We start from the raw sequence: 17,564 nt of genomic DNA, 5'->3' as shown, positions 1-17,564 counted from the left end.
AACCATCAATTTTACTCTTGAAAGATTGTTTTCTTATATCAACTTCTCTACAGAAGACAGTACAGTACTGAATTTGGAAGCTGATGGCAAGTGTATGTAGTGTTGGATTTTTGTAGGCAGAAGTCACCCTGAGCTTAAGGACCATTATTTGAAGTGGATTCCCCCTCTCCCCCCCCACCTAATGCTATGCAACTTCTATCCTCAGTTGTACTGCGGAAGTACTCTAGACGAATCTCACACCAGCTATGGTTTCATCAGCACGAGGCATTTTAGGTGCCACATGGTATGCAGATGGTACCTGTACTTCTGCAGAGAAAGGAAAAACCCTTGCAAAAGCCTGGTAATCTTTCTGCTGTTGATCTGCAACAGGATGCTTTAGTCACCGATCCTGGTAAAATCATAGGTGGCTTTGATGGTTGCCTCTGTTTCCCTATGAATCTGCCACAACTGACACTATGGATTATTAAAACTCATTCCCATTTTGGGCCTAATGTCCTCCATAGAAGTTCTGGCTTCCAATAATCTTTAGTCCGTTTTTTGCCACAACTGGGTTTTGTGTGTTCTCCTGTCTTCGTAGGTATCTGTGCTTTTGATCTATTGCTCTAAGTTTGATGTGTGTCTGAGTGTAATGGTGTTAATGAGGTATGATAAGGTTCACTTTGTGCTTTCCTAGACAGCATTGACTTCTCTGTTGTAACACATGCTGTATTGCCTTCTTATTTCTGTAGAGCCCTCAAGGTGAGTATAGTTTATTTCCCAGCCTACCTACATAGAAAACAGTTAGCAAGGAGGAGCCTGCGTTAATGACTGAGAGCAGACAGATGGAGGTTGAAGTTGGTCTTCTTATTATATGGACTGGAGTTTGTTTACAGTAACACATATATATAAATACAAATAATTCCTTTGATTCTAACTTGAGATTTATGCCAGTATTGGCTAATCAAAATCTGGCGTGGAATTCTGAGTCCACATATCAAGTATGCGTATTTGTTTTGTATTAAAAATTTATGTATATATATATACACACATATATTTATACCTTAGACTGAAAACTACCTTTAGGATTAGTCATTAGAGTGCACAAATATATGTCATAAAATATTTACAGGGTGCATGTAGCTGAGAGAATGCCAACATGCAGAAGGATGGAGGCAATGCTAGAATTTTGGTTTTGTTTTTTTTCCTCTTCCTGGCTTTTGAGCCTTCAAGTCTGGAGCTACCTAAGGGAAGAGGACAGGGTGGGTAGGGAAAGAAAGAGAGAGAGACATCTTGTATGTTTATCCTGGTTTTTGCAATGGAAATTATTAACGGAAGAACAAAGGCAAGAGAAGTCTGGGGTTCCGAAGAAGTTTCTCCCTGGACTTTAGCTGTATATAGGGACATATCTTTATTACGCTGCAATCTTGTTACCCAGCAGCTGGTATAATAATCTCAGCTGTGGAACACTGGGGAGTAGATGCAAGATCTTAATTCTGGTTAGCTTAATAATGATCCCTGTGGGGCAGATTGAAACTGGTGGCTTGGGTACCTGTGAAACAAGCTTCGCAAGGGGGAGGATTTTTTTGGTGGATTTGGTTTTCTTTATGAAGGTGTTTCACTACGTACTAACATTGGAGGCCTCCACAAACACTTGGGAGTAGAGCCTGGGACTTCAGTTACCTTTTGCTGTCCTTGGAGATTCTGAGCCACAAAGGAATTTCTCTGATTGTGGCAGGAAATAGGCTTTTCAGTAAAAGAACCCAAGAATAATCAAATGACATGAATGCTATTGGGGGGTGTTAACTGAAACCCCAGTTAGCTAATGGTTGTTCACAGAAGAAAAGCTTCCAAATCTCTGAATGTTACTTCATTCCAACTCTTAGGTGCATACAGAACTGGCTAAATTTTCTTGGGTGGTAGACTAATCAGTGAAAATTGGAAACTTAGAGCAAGTGAAACTTGCATATTTCAGTTAAAACCTTACAGTAATTCTGAAATGAATAAAAGAATCACAGAACAGTTAGGGTTGGGAAGGACCTTAAGATCATCTAGTTCCAACTACCCTGCCATGGGCAGGGAAACCTCACTCGCACTAGACCAGGTTGCTCAAAACCCTGTCCAACCTGGCCTTAAACACTGCCAGGGACAGAGCATCCACCATTTCCTTGGGCAACCTGTTCCAGTGCCTCACCACTCTCACAGTAAAGAATTTTGTTCTTATATCTAAACTAAGCTTTCCCTATTTAAATTTAAACCCATTACCCCTTGTCCTATTGCTATGGGTCCTGATGAAGAGTCCCTCTCTGGAATCTTTGTAGGTCCCCTTCAGATATTGAGGTCTCCACGCAGCCTTCTCTTCTCCAGGCTGAACAGCCCCACTTTCTCAGCCTGTCTTCATACAGGAGGTGCTCCAGCCCCTTTTCATCCTCGTGGTTCTTCTCTGGACTTGCTCCAGCAGCTCCATGTCCTTCTGTTGAGGACACCAGAACTGCACACAATACTCCAAGTCTGGTCTCATGAGAGCAGAGTAGAGGGGCAGGATCACCTCCTTTGACCTGCTGGTCACGCTCCTTTTGATGCAGCCCAAGATACAGTTGGATTTCTGGGCTGCGAGCACACACTGCCGGCTCATGTTCAGTTTCTCATAGACCAACACCCCCAAGTCCTTCTCTACAGGGCTGCTCAAAAGCGGGATGTCATAATTTTCAAAACAAAGTTCAGGATTTGTTGGCCGCATCAAAATGTTGAATTTAACTTGAAAATCAACAGAAAGAGTTTAAAAACCTGAGAAAGAAGACAATCTTAGTTTAAAAGTGTGACCTAAGTTAGTTCACCCTCCTGGGTCTAGGGGCTTCTGATTTAGTTGGTGTGCTGTGACTCCCTGAGGCTCTTCCTAGACCTCTGTGTAGCAGATTAGCAGGGTGAGCTTGTGGTGGTCTTCCTGGCCTGTGAGCTGCCTTTCAGGATGTTTCTAGTGGAAGCAGGATGCTGAAGAGGGTGATCTTGAGTGGGGCTGGGAAAGAGTAGAAAATTAGTCCCTCTGTATGAAAGCAGAGTTTGTCTCATCTTTGTGCTTCTGTTCAGAAGCCTCTAGCCTCAGTCTGTGAGTAGTTGTGCTTTTCTCAGATAATACAACTGACCTCTAGACCAGAGTGTCTTGACTAGACTCTGGCTTTAATAATACAGCTGCCAAACATAAGCAATGTCTTCAAGAGAGACTCTGGCGTGTTGATTTTGAAGAAAGTGTGATTAGAGTTCCGTTCTTCTTCTTGTCTCTGAAACTTAACTGCAGTGCTTGGGCACAGTGAAGCTGGTGTCAGGTTTCTTGGCTTCCCATAACTGTCATATTTCTTTCTTTTTTTTTTTTTTCTCCCCCCCCCGATTGCACTAAATGACCATCTGTCTGTTACATTCCTGACCTGTTGATCTCAGGCAAATGATGAAGATAGATAGCAATATCAGAACCCATCCATCATACAGTTTGTAGGTCCCTTAGAAGCATCTGTGTCTTTAATAGTTCATCTGTCACAGATATTCTCATAATTGACGACCACAAAAAACTGGAGAGCTAATATTGCAATTTCTTTGTACTAGTGGGAGACCTCAGCAGTCAGATATCTTTCACTTGGAAATGCAGACTGTTATGAGAAATGCCTGTGAACCAAAGTTTGAATTGTGGATCGAAGCCAGCTGCACGTTATAGAAGGCTGCACTATTGCTGACATCAGCAAAGACTCATTTTTCTGCTTTGCTGTTGTAACACTGGGTTGGTTGTCTTACAAGTGCAAAATGAACTGAGCAGACTTAGCTCTTAAGCACTTGTTCTGTGAATGAGCAAAAGTTCTCAGAAGCAGTGACTGTGGATCTGACTGCTGGCAAATTGTTGTAGGCACTACAGCTTCGCGGTATGGGGCGAGAGAACATCTGGTCAAGGGAGCATGTGTCAGAGAGAGAGATACCAATATCAATCTTGAGGTCAGTGAGTGTAACTTTTGACACCAGAAAACATGCAGTTATGGGGCATGATGTTGATGTCTTGTAACAGGACTTTCAGCTGTGCAGGATATATATGTATGGTAGATAAAGTGCCATACATAGATAGGTGAAGTACTTGTCTGAAGAATTGCTATATTGCTGAGTTGCGCACACTTGCATGGTGTGTTAGACCACATAGGACACCATGTTAATCCTACATGCTTAAATTTATTGTTAGCCTAGATTTCTTTACATGATGCTGCAGCATGGAGAATATCCTGAGAATTTGTCTTGCTGCAGTTACTTGAATTCTGAGAGCTGTCTGTGCTTCCCATTATTTAAACACAAATCGTAGGAATTCAGTGTTTGTACTGGCTGTTAAAAAAAAAAAAAAAGAACCAAAACCCCATAGCCTGTATTTTATTTCCCTTTTTGTTTGTTTGTTCTTTTCTTGTTACCAATGATGAATTTATTCTGCGTTTTTCCCAACTGGAAACGGCTGGAAGCATAAATCCCTTAGCTCATACTGATGAAATAGAGATACTTCTGATAGGCACTTTGGACAAGAATTTTGTGTTTTGTTTCAAGGGTAGCATCCTAACAGAAATCCCCACTTGGCTGTAGAATTGCTACTGATGGCTCATGTAATGGAAGGTTGATAGATCAAGACACTTAAACATAATTTAAGCACACGAGAGGGCATACTTAGCCCAACTAGCATACCTGAGAGACCTGTAATAAACTCACTATGGGAGTTATTAAAAATGCGTAGTCAGAATATCATAATGGTTCCTGTTTTACACAAAGACCAGAATGACAAAATAAGAGTAAAGTTGGATGTATTTGCTAAAGTGGAGCTCCTTATAGCACAATACTTAGGATGGAGCAGAAAGTAAAATCAACTACATCCTCCTATGTGGAAATCCCTGCATTTGCTTGCCTTGTTTAGAACTCAGGACGCTTAAATGCTTTCTGTTGCAGAGAAACTAACTAGGTTTTCATGCTTTCACTGGTGGCAATAAATTCTTACTTATGACCAGTAAGATGTGAACCAGCTGGGTAATTCAAGTAGTGCACTCTCAGATGCTCTGTAAGCATACATCCACGTTTGGGATTAAAAAAAATATGAAAGGGTGAAATAGCTGCCTTTCTGAGTTTCTTTCTTCTTCTAAATGGAAAAGGGATTTTTAAATTTCTTATTTTCTAGTACTGAGTAGATTAAAATAGAGGTCTTTAGTCCTGGCAAGTTTAGTATTCAGAGATTTGTGTTCTTTGCCCACCTTGAGCACAGGAGGTTCAGACTTGCAAGAGAAGGGTGCTCACAGCTGCACTAGGCCTGCTGGCAAATAGCATTCAGTACAGATGGTTGTCTGCCCACACTCTATTTATGAAGAGGCACCCAGTGTTTATGTTAACAGTGATGAGTTCGAGAGATAAAAATAGGGAGTTGTTTGTTCATTTGTTCATTATAGATCTGCAGTGAACTTTTTTATAAAGCACAAATTCGATAGATTTGTTAGCCTATTAGAAGAGCAGGGTGTCGAAAAGCCAAGCTGCAGATGTCTGAAATACTGAAATACTTATTCCTTGCTTCTTATACGTCTTCCCTTCACTCCACGAGATGGTGCTGTGTTCCCACAGACCCCAGGCATCCTTTGCTTGGCTTTTCCCAGGGCCTTGAGTGGGGGTTTGGAGTAGGAAAACCTGTAATGAAGTTAGGAAGAATCTCTTCGGTTGCGTTTTTCTTCTCTCCAAATTAATCTCAAAAAAAAAAAAAAAAAAAAAATCCAAAATTACCTAAGAGTTTATACAGTCCTCTGCAGTTTGTGTCTTTCTAAATGTTTACTGAGTTCTGTGGCTTTGCCATGACTTAAAAGGGCTTAGGAAACTCTTTGGAGTCTACCTTAAGATGCTATAGTTTCAGAGCAGCTGTACTAAATAGCGAACACTAGAGCTGAGACTGTGTCTTGTTGTCTGTGGTCACTCCTTGTTCATAGCCTGTTAAGTCATGAAGATATTTCATGTTGTGGGGGTCTGCCTAGTTCTACATTTATTTATTTTGTCTTATGCAAAATGTCTCAGAGCTTCAGCCCCGGAATCTACATTTACCTGATCATGTAACTTAAAATAATTAGCAGTTCTGCTCTCCTCATTCTCCTACTGTATGCTTTCCTGTTTATGTGGAGGCTGTGGTTTTGGAAGCTCTTGTGCATTTTATTTCTCCTCCTTTCAATTAGATTTGGAGTAGAGAAATGCTGATCTGGGAATATTGTCCTTGCAAGGAGGAAATGGTGGAAGCTGGTGTTTGAACAGGCTGAAGTCCACTCAGCTTCTGTTACAAGGTGTTAAGAGACTCTTTTGGAATAAAAAGAAAATCGAGCTAGCCAGGGTATTAGCCCTGATATTAGTTGGGTTGCTAAGATGAGTTTGATGTTGGTGTGGAAAGTACTAGTTATTTTTGAAGTAATGGATAGAGAATTTCCATTTGTTCTGCAGAACATATTCTTTCTTTACAGAAATAGATGCCTGGGGTGAAAGGCCTCTTTATACGTTGTGTATCCTGGAGCCTTCATTTTAGCTACCTGATTACTGCATATACATTAGTGTGTTGTAGATGTGTGTTCAGTGTCTTCTCAGTGTCTTCATGGCTCTGCTTCTCATTTCCTCATACTCTGTAAAGAACAGTCTGACCTCACTTCTCCTGCTTTTGTTCTACGTATTTTCCAAAAGCTTAAACTTGCGCTTTCCTGGTTTTCTGCTCACTGAAAGTGTTTTCCTGATTTATAATTTCTAATCCCAAATCCCCATAAGTGGTGTGGAAGTTATGAGTAGAGATGAGGTACAAAATCTTTACATGCCTAAATGAGACTGAGACCAACATCCCTCCCCAGCTTTTTACTCTTTATAACTGGTCCTGATTAATGTGGAACAGCTCCAACTCCAAGGCAAGTCAGTAACAGTTTTTTATTTCAAATACCCAACCAGCTTTCAGCAGGACTTCTAATGCACATCTTATGATTTTCATAACTCCTACATTTCACTCAACTTGGAAACTTTAGGACCTAACTAAATTGATGACATGATTGTATAAGGACTGTTTTTTATTTAGCTCAAGACACATTCTGGACATGAGCAGTAGTTTCTGCCAACAGCCTTTAATCCCCATGAAATGTGGCATGTAAATGCCATGTCATGCATCTTCTTCAGGACAAGTGAAGCTTCTTATCAGGATACCTCTAGCAATGTTTTTAAGTTTCTAGTAATTATTCCAGTGCTTAAAGCTCTTCTCTGATTTCTCACTGAGTTTGATTCTCACAAGGTTCTCACAAGTTTTAATATCCTGACACAGCTTCAGAAACACTTCTGAGTGTGACCATATACACCAGAGGGGTTTTTAACCTCAGATGGTGGTCCTCATCAGTTAACCTCAGGTTCTCATCTATTCTCACTCAGTGTCCTGCTTCTGCTATTAGGAGCATTTAGCAAAAAATAAAAGCTATGCAGTACTGATTTTTTTGTTTGTTTGTTTTGTTTGTTTGTTTGTGGGTTTTTTTTTGGGGGGGGGTGGGTTTTTTGTTTGTGGTTGTGTTTTTTGTTGTTGTTGTTGTTTGGTTTTTTGGTTTTTTTTTTTGTTTTGCTTTCTGCGAGTCCTCCCCAGAACCTTATCTGGGGGTGTCTTGGTGAAGTAGTTATGGCTTCATAGGGTGTTGAAAAGTGTGATCAAGACTATGGATAACACTGTGAGGGGGTTTTCTGGATACAATGTGGTGTTTCATTTGCCTTCTTCAAAAATACACGTGAGCAAATAGCTGAACTCCTCTGCTGTTCCAGTTAAGTGACTGTCATGGTTTAAACCCAGCCGGTAATTCAGAACCACACAGCCCGTCTCTCACTCCCCCCCGTTTCCCCCCCCACTCCCAGAGGGATGGGGAGGAGAATCAAAAGAATGTAACTTCCATGGGTTGAGATAAGAACAGTTCAGTAACTAAGGTATAACACAAAACCACTGCTGCTACCACCAATAATAATAATGATAAGGGAAATAACAAGGGACCGATACCCAGTCCGACCAAGCGGCGATCTAGCCCTTCTAGGTAGCTGCCCCCAGTTTATATGCTGGGCATGACGTGCTGTGGTATGGAAAACCTCTTTGGTTAGTTTGGGTCAGGTGTCCTATCTCTGCTTCCTCCCGGTTTCCCCTCCTCCCTGGCAGAGCATGAGACTCAGAAGGTCCTTGGTCAGACCAAACATTACTGAGCAGTGACTAAAAACATCGGTGTTATCAGCGTTGTTCCCAGGCCAAAAGTCAAAACCACAGCACTGCACCAGCTACTAAGAAGGAGAAAAATGACTGCTACTGCTGAACCCAGGACAGTGATTCATGTTTACTACATATAGGTTATACTGAGCTTTGAAGACTAGACTGGATCATAGTGTGTCAGGAACTTGTAGGCATTTTGTATGTGAAAGCAGGGACTTCCACAGATAGGTGAAGCTCTCTCACCTTGCAGAGGTAGAGCACAAAGCATGGTCTGTTCTGTAAGGGGGCTTTCAATCTAACAAGAGTAGAATCAGCTAAGTACAGATTTTGTCCTGGCACACCCTGTCACTGGTATAATGCAGATTTCTGACTTCTCTCTGACTCAGGATTTGATAGTTTTTGTAGGAGAAAGGGTTCTTTGTCTTTTCCATGTGCTTCCTTCTGAATTCAGCTCAGGGCCTGCACAGAGCAGCAGCTGTGAGTCGGCAGATCTTGCAGTTAAACAGCAGGAGGACACTTTAGAGCAGGAGTTGAATTCTCCAGGATCAGAGTTTTTTTGAACTATTATGCACTGGGCAAAGTTTCCCTTGCTCCTTGTTTGCTTGCTTGTTTTGGTTTTTGGTTTTGGGATTTTATGGGTTTTTTTGTTTTTTTGTTTTTTTTTTAAAGGGCTCTAGGTTCCCTTTGGCATTTGCTGCTGGTGACTTCTCCATCTTTCCAATCTGGGAACTGTTAACTACAGTAGGCAGTAAGACTTTTTCATGTCAAGGGGAGCTTCCCGTTATAACACCTGTTACACTTTGATGACAAGTAGGTTGCTTACGTTGGGGGCGGTGTTTTTTGGAATTAGAAGATCTTGAAAAGTTCTTGAGGTAAAACTTCAACATCAGAACAACTTTCCTGCTTTTGGCTCTAATCAGAGCTTGTGCTCATAGCATAGAGGTCAAAAGCTGAATTAGATTTATATGTTGCCCTGGTCAGTAAATGCTATGCAGTGAATGCTGAGAACTGTAGTTTCTTTTTATTGGGAATCAAACAGGAACTTTTGACCAAAGCACTGTTCACCATCTCTAGTATTTACCCTTTGCAGGCTTTGACTTGATTGATGTTTCTTAGTATTAGTCCTCTCAAGAAAACAAAGCTTAAACTCAGATGTTCTCAGAAACCTGTAAAACTTGTAAATCTGATAGAAGTGTATCTTTGTAACTGCAATGTATGGTCATTCATACCAGAAATCAGTTGCTCACCAGCACAATACAAACTCCAGCAAGCACAGTGGTCAGCTGCAGTGATCTTCAAAGACAATTCTGAATGACTCCGATGAATTTATCTGAGAATTATCTTGTTTCACATACCAAAGAAAAGGAAAAACTTTAAGGCAAAGACTATTTGCTTTAAGAAGTGGGACATACTAAAGCCCACAGTCCTCTTATGCCTTGAGCCTTCTGGCCTGGGCAGTAAAGCTTTCTGCTCCGTTTTGATCCAGGAAATCTCCCACGGCAGAGTTCTGCTGGACTCTTTGAGGAGCCCTAAGTTTTCTCTTTTAATGTGATGTTAGTGTTGGCATTCATTTAACGGCTTCCTGTCTGCATGGAACTTTTAGAGCACTGTTCCATGCAGTTTCTAGGGAGCAAATTCTGATTAAGATTTTCCCTTGTTAGTAACCGTGGGGTGTTGTAGGGGCCTTTTCCTGGGCTACTCCAATTGGCATGTTAGTGACTTCACTTTGTCCTCTCATTTGTCCACGAGCTCAACTGAACTACACAGGTTTGTACTCTAAGTAAGTATAATCTTAGGTCCTTTTGAATCTTCTGCGTGCTGCCTGGTAAGGGTCTTCGTAGACCCAGCTCAAGAACCTGAAAATGCATATTTGAAGTTAGATGGGCATATTGTGCAAGTTCATCACTGCGTGCTCAGTATTGGCCAGTACATCTGAAGATATGCTCATTAATGAGCTTTAAGAAAAAGAGGAAAAAATGAAATTTATTTTAGTAAAATAAAAGGTTAAGTATTTAGAGAAAATTGAAAACAGTTGTGGGCAAGAGCTTCTGAAAGCTTAGCTTATAAGGTGGTTGTTTGTTTTTGTTTTTTTTTTTTTTTCCAAAACTTTCAAAAAGCAATTTCATACTCCTGAATTACGTTTCTTGTTCTCCTGTGCCTAATGTTAGTGTTACATATACCCCTCAGATCTGTAAGGAGATCAAGAAAATAAAATTCTAAACCTCTGCCTACTGCTTTAGCTCTCTGTATGGGTTTCCTTCCATATTTTTTCCCAATTCGCCATTTAGGTATTAGAGTTGGTGCCTGTTCAAGGTGGCATTTTCTTCTCCAGAAGGTAGCTGTGGAGGATCTCTGCCTGTGAGTTTGCTTCACTGTTCAGAGTCCAACTAAAGGATTCTTTTGATACTTTTGTCTGCCTTTCTGCTTCAAAATAAATGAGCCTAAAAATGTTTCACTTCCATATTTAATGATCAGCAGTAGAAAGATGCCTGGTAAAGACAGTGCTAAATTGTAAGAATGGTTAAGCTCAGGCTGCATGGGAACATCCTCCTACTTTGAAAACTAAATGGAGCACTTGATGATGTCAACTTGCTCCAGTACTGTGAAGAGGCTAAATTTGATCATGACTAAATGCAGCTGAGTTATCTATCTGCTGTCATATGTTACCAGTTTCAGGGGATCCTTTCTCAACCTTTCTCTTACATCATGGGGTATGTCCCTGATTGCATGAAGAATAGTTTGCAAGGTATGTTGTATGAATAACAGGAAACCATTTCTATCAGCTGAGCAAGGATGCTGAGGGACCTTAAAAGTTGAGAAGATTCATCAAGAAAGGTGACTGGAGGGAAAGGAAAGGAAAGGAAAGGAAAGGAAAGGAAAGGAAAGGAAAGGAAAGGAAAGGAAAGGAAAGGAAAGGAAAGGAAAGGAAAGGAAAGGAAAGGAAAGGAAAGGAAAGGAAAGGAAAGGAGCAATCCTTCTCTGTCACAGCTGAAGTATTTCTCAATTTTCTGGAAGCATCTCTAGATGAGAAGGAAGGATTTTCACTGTTTAAATGAGGGAAATATAATGTTCATTTTCAGTAGTAATGAATAAGATAATTGGAAAACAACCCCTCAAAGAACACAGAAGTTAAAAACAAACCAAAACAAAGCACAACATTCCCCTCTATGCCTTCCCCAAACCCAAAAGACTATGTATCTGCTCTATTTCTAATAGTCTAATGCTTTCTGGTGATGGAAGTAGGTAGGTAGAAGATGCAGATTATTTCCTTATCCCTGCTGCTGTCTTTCTGGTAATTACACATCATTGCTATGAAGTCAGTCAGAATGCAGTTCTGTGAATGCCTCCACTCATCTCATAGTCAATCCCTTTGCCTCAGTTCACAAAAGAAATTATTCTTTCTTGGAGTAAGAACTTACTAATGGAATGAGTTGCTGTCATAAATGTTAGTTCTACAAGCAGGTATAGCCTCTCAGTGTTAGGCCTTGCTGATGCAGCAAATAAACCTTTTGGTTTTATTCTACCCATATATTCACTGAAGATATTGTGTCTGACTTCACTGAGCATAAAAGATTATTTCGTGAATGAACATTGGATAGTGATGAATATTATCTGAATGTAGAGAGAAGATAGCACCACACAACTGCCTGAAGTGTTCCTGAAGCTCTGGAAGTATACAATAACAGTAAGTAGCTGGAGGTTTATTTCATTTTATGTAGTTTGAGACTATTCCTCTCTGGTTTCCTTCCTATGGTTAGATATGCTGTGTTAAGACAATATTTTTACTTCCTTGAAAGGGCAATATCACACAGAGTGTGATGTACTTCTTTCTCAAGGCTGGTGCAGTGCTTTCTTCTGAAGCACAAATCGTGTTAGCTGGGGTACTTCCCTTCACTGCTTCTTGTGTGGGGATCTCTGTCCTTGAGCAACCTTGCTCTTTATTTTGCAGTCTTCCTGTCAGGAGAGCACCCTACTGACCAAGTGCTAAGCATTTACTGTATTATTTGGTTAATGTGATGGATGCCTCTTTCCCTGCCTTCTCCCTGTTTGGAGCCAAAATGTGGGATTGTAAATTAGAAGGTGATTAACCTTTCTTAATGGGACTTTGTGCTGCAAGCAGGATCTCACCCACCACATCTTCATTAGCCTCAACCAAAGCTTGCATTATCTCAGATTAGGTAATTGGTCATTTATAACACAGGAGAAGGAGGGAGGAAAGGGCATATGAAAAAGTGTCAACTAGATTAAGGGCATTCAAATTTAATTCTTGTTATCCAAGAATTCTGGGGGGCAGCATTTAATCAGGTGTGCAGTTGAAAACCATCACCAGATGATTCAGTCCCAGTCTGTGGAAGGAGGCATGTAGTTGTAATGGATATGGACTCTGAGTGTAAATCAGTTTAGAGTTCTCTCTGCAAGTTTAGAAGCTCTTCAAACTTACCCTTTGGGACAGAGTTTACATCTTGAAACTGCACACTCTCTGTTATACTGATTAGCTGAAGATTTTCTGAAGAAGCAGTGAAGTTTGTGTTCTACAAAACCCCTCATCTATTGCCACACTTTCTCAGGAATGTTCTTGTCCAGATAACTTCTCCATGGCCTATTGCTGACTGAGTATCCCAGAGAATATCTACTGAGGGTCTGCGGCTTTCCAAGTGCTTTTGTCTTCAGTATTTAAAATATCTTCAACTGCCCTGATACTATGGATTGCAGGAATGGATGTCAAGAGGGAGTTTCTAGATTACATACATTTTTGTTTTGCTTGGTGTTTTTGATCCCCAAATAGTGATAATATGTTGTATAATGGCATGTCCTCAGAGAGTAAACATGATGCAGCCTTAACTAAGTAATGAAGCAAACAGGTCAAGCCATCTAATTCTGCAGTACTTCTCAGAGTCCATGAAAATTACTTGTCTGCTGCACTGTAACACTTTTTGCCTATACACATACTGGAAAGATTACAAATGTGTATGGGCCTGCAAAAGATTTGACTGTCCCCTACTCATAAAAAATGAAGACAATGTGTGATAGTATTCCTAGCCATGCTGTTAATCTTGAGCTCCATCCTTGTATTTTATGGAAAACTTCAGTAAAAATACACAATGAGGGAGAAAATACCTAGCCTTTTGATAAAGGTATTGCATGGCCAGAAGAGTGAAGTGCATCTTCCAGTGACTGGTGGTCATCAGGAGGGCTCTCTGGCATGCAGCAATGTGCTGAGAAGCTTTCCTGAACCCTGGAGCCCCTGGGATCTTTCAAGAGTTATTTTAATAGCTCTAAATGAGATTATGTGTACTGTCTGTGCTTGCTCAGACAGTATGTAAAAACTCAGCTCAGGCCTTCTTCTCAGGTTTGGCTACTCCGGGAGTCACTCCCTTAGAAGCTGTCTTGTTTCACTCCCTTCAGCAGAGTTCAGCCAGAATGGTTCTCTGTGTAGTTGTTCTGGGAGGTCAAGGTATTTCGAAACTGTACTTTTAATATGTTAGTGGTGCTTTGAATGGATTTTAGTCTGAAATGTAGAGAAGCATAAGGCTGCAAGGGACCTCAGGAGTCATTGCCTCCAGTACTGTTCTTTGGTAGGGAACCATAATACCTTTCAGAAATACATGAAGCTTTATCCCTCAATTAGAGCAGCTTTTTACCCCTGTTCCCTGTAAAGGCATTTTAAAAGCTTCATTGCTCTGCTGATTAGAAACCTTTGTCTAATTTCCAGTCTAAATTTATTCTTTGGCAGTTTATAACCATCTGTTCTTGTACCAGTATTGTCCTTTAGTTTAATAGTTATTTCCACTCTTCAGCTATTTCTGCCTTCAGGTAATTGTGCACACCAAATGTATCCCTTCTCAACATTTATTTAGCTGGTCTAAACAAGCCAAGGTTTTTTAATATTCTTTTTACCAGATAGGCTTGTCAGTCACCTGTTACCCTTTCTCTGCATATTTTTCCGTTCAGTTAGCTTGACCAGTTTTGTACAGGCATTGGTGTTTGTGTTTGGAAAGCACAGCTACGACTTTTTGAAACAAGGTTTTGTGTTTCTTCTAGTTATTGGGTAGGAGTATGAATCTTATCCAAATTGTCCCACTGGTTTTCCTGGCAAGTTTTCCTCATTTGATGCTTGGGAAATAGGGGTAAATAATGGTGGTAGTGCCTGTGCAGTGCTGGCTTTTTTGTAAGCCTTGGAGTATGTCAGTTTTCTCCTACCATTTTCATGAACAGCTGTGAGCACTCCTCCTGTCCTCTTTAAAGGCACCTTGTGGTGCCTGGCTGGTTTGGCTAAGTTGCTTCTTGGTAAGAAAATGTCCTGGGTTCAGCAGTAGCAGTCATTTTTTCTCCTTCTTAGGAGCTAGTGCAGTGCTATATTTTCATTTTTTGACCTGGGAACAGTGCTGATAACGCCGATGTTTTCAGTTGCTGCTCAAATGTTTGGTCTGGCCAAGGACTTTCTGAGCCTCATGCTCTGCCAGGGAAGAGGGAAAGCTGGGAGGAAGCAGAGACAGGACCCCTGACCCAAAACTGACCAAAGAGGTATTCCATACCACAGCATGTCATGCCCAGGGGGTAACTGGGAGTTACCGGGAAGTACATATTCTCTCTTCGGGGGGGGGGGGGGGGGGGCGTCGAACTCGTTCGGCAGTGGTATCGTATTCCCTTGTTATTTTCTCTTATCAATATTATCATTGGCAGTAGCAGCAGTGATTTGTGTTATACCTTAGTTACTGGGCTGTTCTTATCTCAACCCGTGGGAGTTACATTCTCCTGATTCTCCTCCCCATCCCTCCGGGAGCAGGGAGGGTTGGGTGGGGGTGAGTGGACAAGCTGTGTGGATCAGTTTAAACCACGACACAGCGTTATCAGCTCTCTTCCCAGGCCAAAAAATGAAAATATAGCACTGCACTAGCTACTAAGAAGGAGAAAAAATGACTGCTACTGCTGAACCCAGGACAGGAAACCATGGTGAAACTTGGATGATCTGGTTACCCTGTGTCCTGGGTTCAGGAGTAGCAGTCATTTTTCTCCTTCTTAGTAGTTGCTGCAGCGCTGTGTTTTTGACTTTTGGCCTGGGAACAATGCTGATAATACCGATGTTTTTAGTTGTTGCTCAGTAATGTTTAGTCTGACCAAGGACTTTCTGAGTCTCCTACTCTGCCAGGGAGGAGGGGAAACCGGGAGGAAGCAGAGATAGGACACCTGACCCAAACTAACCAAAGAGGTATTCCATACCACAGCACATCATGCCCAGTATATAAACTGGGGGCAGCTACCCAGAAGGGCTAGATCACTGCTTGGGTTGGGCTGGGTATCGGTCGGCAGGTGGTGAGCGGTTGTATTCCCTTCCCTTGTTATTTCCCTTATCATTATTATTACTGTTGGTAACAGTAGTGGTTTTGTGTTATACCTTAGTTACTGAACTCTTCTTATCTCAACCCATGGGAGTTACATTCTTTCCATTCTCCTCCCCATCCGCCCGGGAGGAGAGGGAGGAAAGGGGTGGAGTGAGATAGCGGCTGCATGGTTCTGGGTTGCCGGCTGGGCTTAAACCGTGACACCCTGTAGACTTACTCTTATGGGGATTATGTAGGTGCCTGGAATATAGGCACATTTGAACTAGTCCAATACTCGTTATGGTCAGTGAAGAACAGAATCCTCCAGGGCCTGAATGATCTAATTCTAGAATAGGCATTCTTAAAGTTTGCTACTGCCTATTGTTTACAAACTAAATTTATGAACCCCCTTATAATTAGAATGGTGTGTTCTGTTTATTGATTAAACCCACTTTGTATAGTTTCCCCTAACCCATATTAGCAAAATGGAGCTAATAGCAGTTACATGTCTTTCAGATACGTGGTAAAGAAAAGCTGCAGGACCATTCAGGGGTTTGAAACTGTGTAAGAAATATGGGTGCGAAAAGCAGAGAATAAAAGACAGTGTGGTTGAATGATTGCCAGTGGGCAGATCTTATCTGTCAGCAATGAAAAGATTATTCTATTTCTCTCTTCTGGAAGCTGAGGACGTATCTTGAAAAAGGGCAGAGAAAAGCAAAAAGAAGAATAAAAACCTGCAGCAGCTCAAGGGGTTGAAGGACTCCAAGGGTGGATGTGGTCCCAGAGTGTGTGCTCTTCGGCATCCTGGTGAAATCCAGGATGTTTTTTTTTTTTTTTCCGTAAAACATCAACAACTACCTCCCTTTTCTTTAGACTGCATTTTCCTGAACTTCTCCACAGTGGATCAAGTAATTACGGCTTTCCTTGGTGAGCTTGATAGGAAGCCAAGACAGAATAAATTCAGCATGTTAGGGGCTCTTGTCTCTTCTCTGAAAAGGCGTACAGAGAGTAAATATGTTGTATGGAGGGTACCTCAGAAGTTTTCTCTACTGCTGAACTTATTCCATGGAGACAGGTCTGCAGCATGAGACAGTTCTTCCCAGCAAGATGATTTTTTAAGGGATTGAGGAGAGACAGGTGAAGGATAACAAGCCAGGAGATAAACTGATGTGCCCTTATTTTGGCCCTACACCATTTCAGAGTGATAGAATAAGGTTTCTTGTCAGCCACTTCATTAGAAGAAGGGAAGTTTCTTAAAAGGATCTCATCTGTTGCGCAGATATTGTGGGTGCTAATGAAAAGGAAGTCTGTTTAGGAAGTGTCTAGTAGCTAATGTACTGTTTACTGGTATAAGTGAGTAGAATGAAGGATCGACAGATAAAAGTAAGCAATACATGACATGAATGTTAATGGTTCCAAAGACTTTAAAGTCCTGAACATTGGAGGATAGCAGCAAGTGTTGGGAAGCATTAGGCTGTTGAAGGAGAAGGAGGGCTAAATCAGTGGGCACATTGCTTTATTTCTTTGATTATTTCTCTCTAGTCTGCTCAAATAAGGCTCACATCAAGTGCGAGGTATATAATTTTTTGGGATGTAGAAACATTCCTGCCTAGTAGGGAGAATCTGCTGAAATACAAAGCCCTGAGAAAGGGAAAAAGAATGTAAATGCTGCAGGATATGTGGAGTTTTAAGGCATTTATGTGGTGTTCTTCGCCAAAATGTAGGCAGTGTGACCTCTAAAGAACTGGAGGCCTTTTCTTGTATGTAGCACTTCTGAGATACTGAGGACCTGTTTGCAAAATGAGGTTGTTTAGATGTATAACCCTTTATAATGTGATTCTAACATTTTTACACTTCATATTAGTTTTTATAGATTGTGATAAAATAAGGAAAAAGAAGACACCTAACAATAAGTCTTAGCAAAAGTCAATAATTATGGGGCTGGTTTGGTTTTGTTTTGTTTTTTAATATACAGGTTTTCCCACAGTGTTGCTGAAATCCCAAAGCAGCAAAATGATCTCACTTTG

The 17,564-nt window shown here is 41.1% G+C and overlaps 1 protein-coding gene across 10 annotated transcripts in view; it reads left to right on the top strand.

The window, feature by feature from the left end:
* The window catches only part of NRXN3 (neurexin 3), an 894,623-nt gene that overhangs the window by 345,600 nt on the left and 531,459 nt on the right, over nt 1-17,564 (top strand). The window lies entirely within an intron of this gene.

Source organism: Lathamus discolor, chromosome 6 (assembly GCF_037157495.1).
Source record: "Lathamus discolor isolate bLatDis1 chromosome 6, bLatDis1.hap1, whole genome shotgun sequence".
NCBI lineage: Eukaryota > Metazoa > Chordata > Aves > Psittaciformes > Psittacidae > Lathamus > Lathamus discolor.
This window is presented reverse-complemented; position numbering and strand designations above follow the sequence as displayed.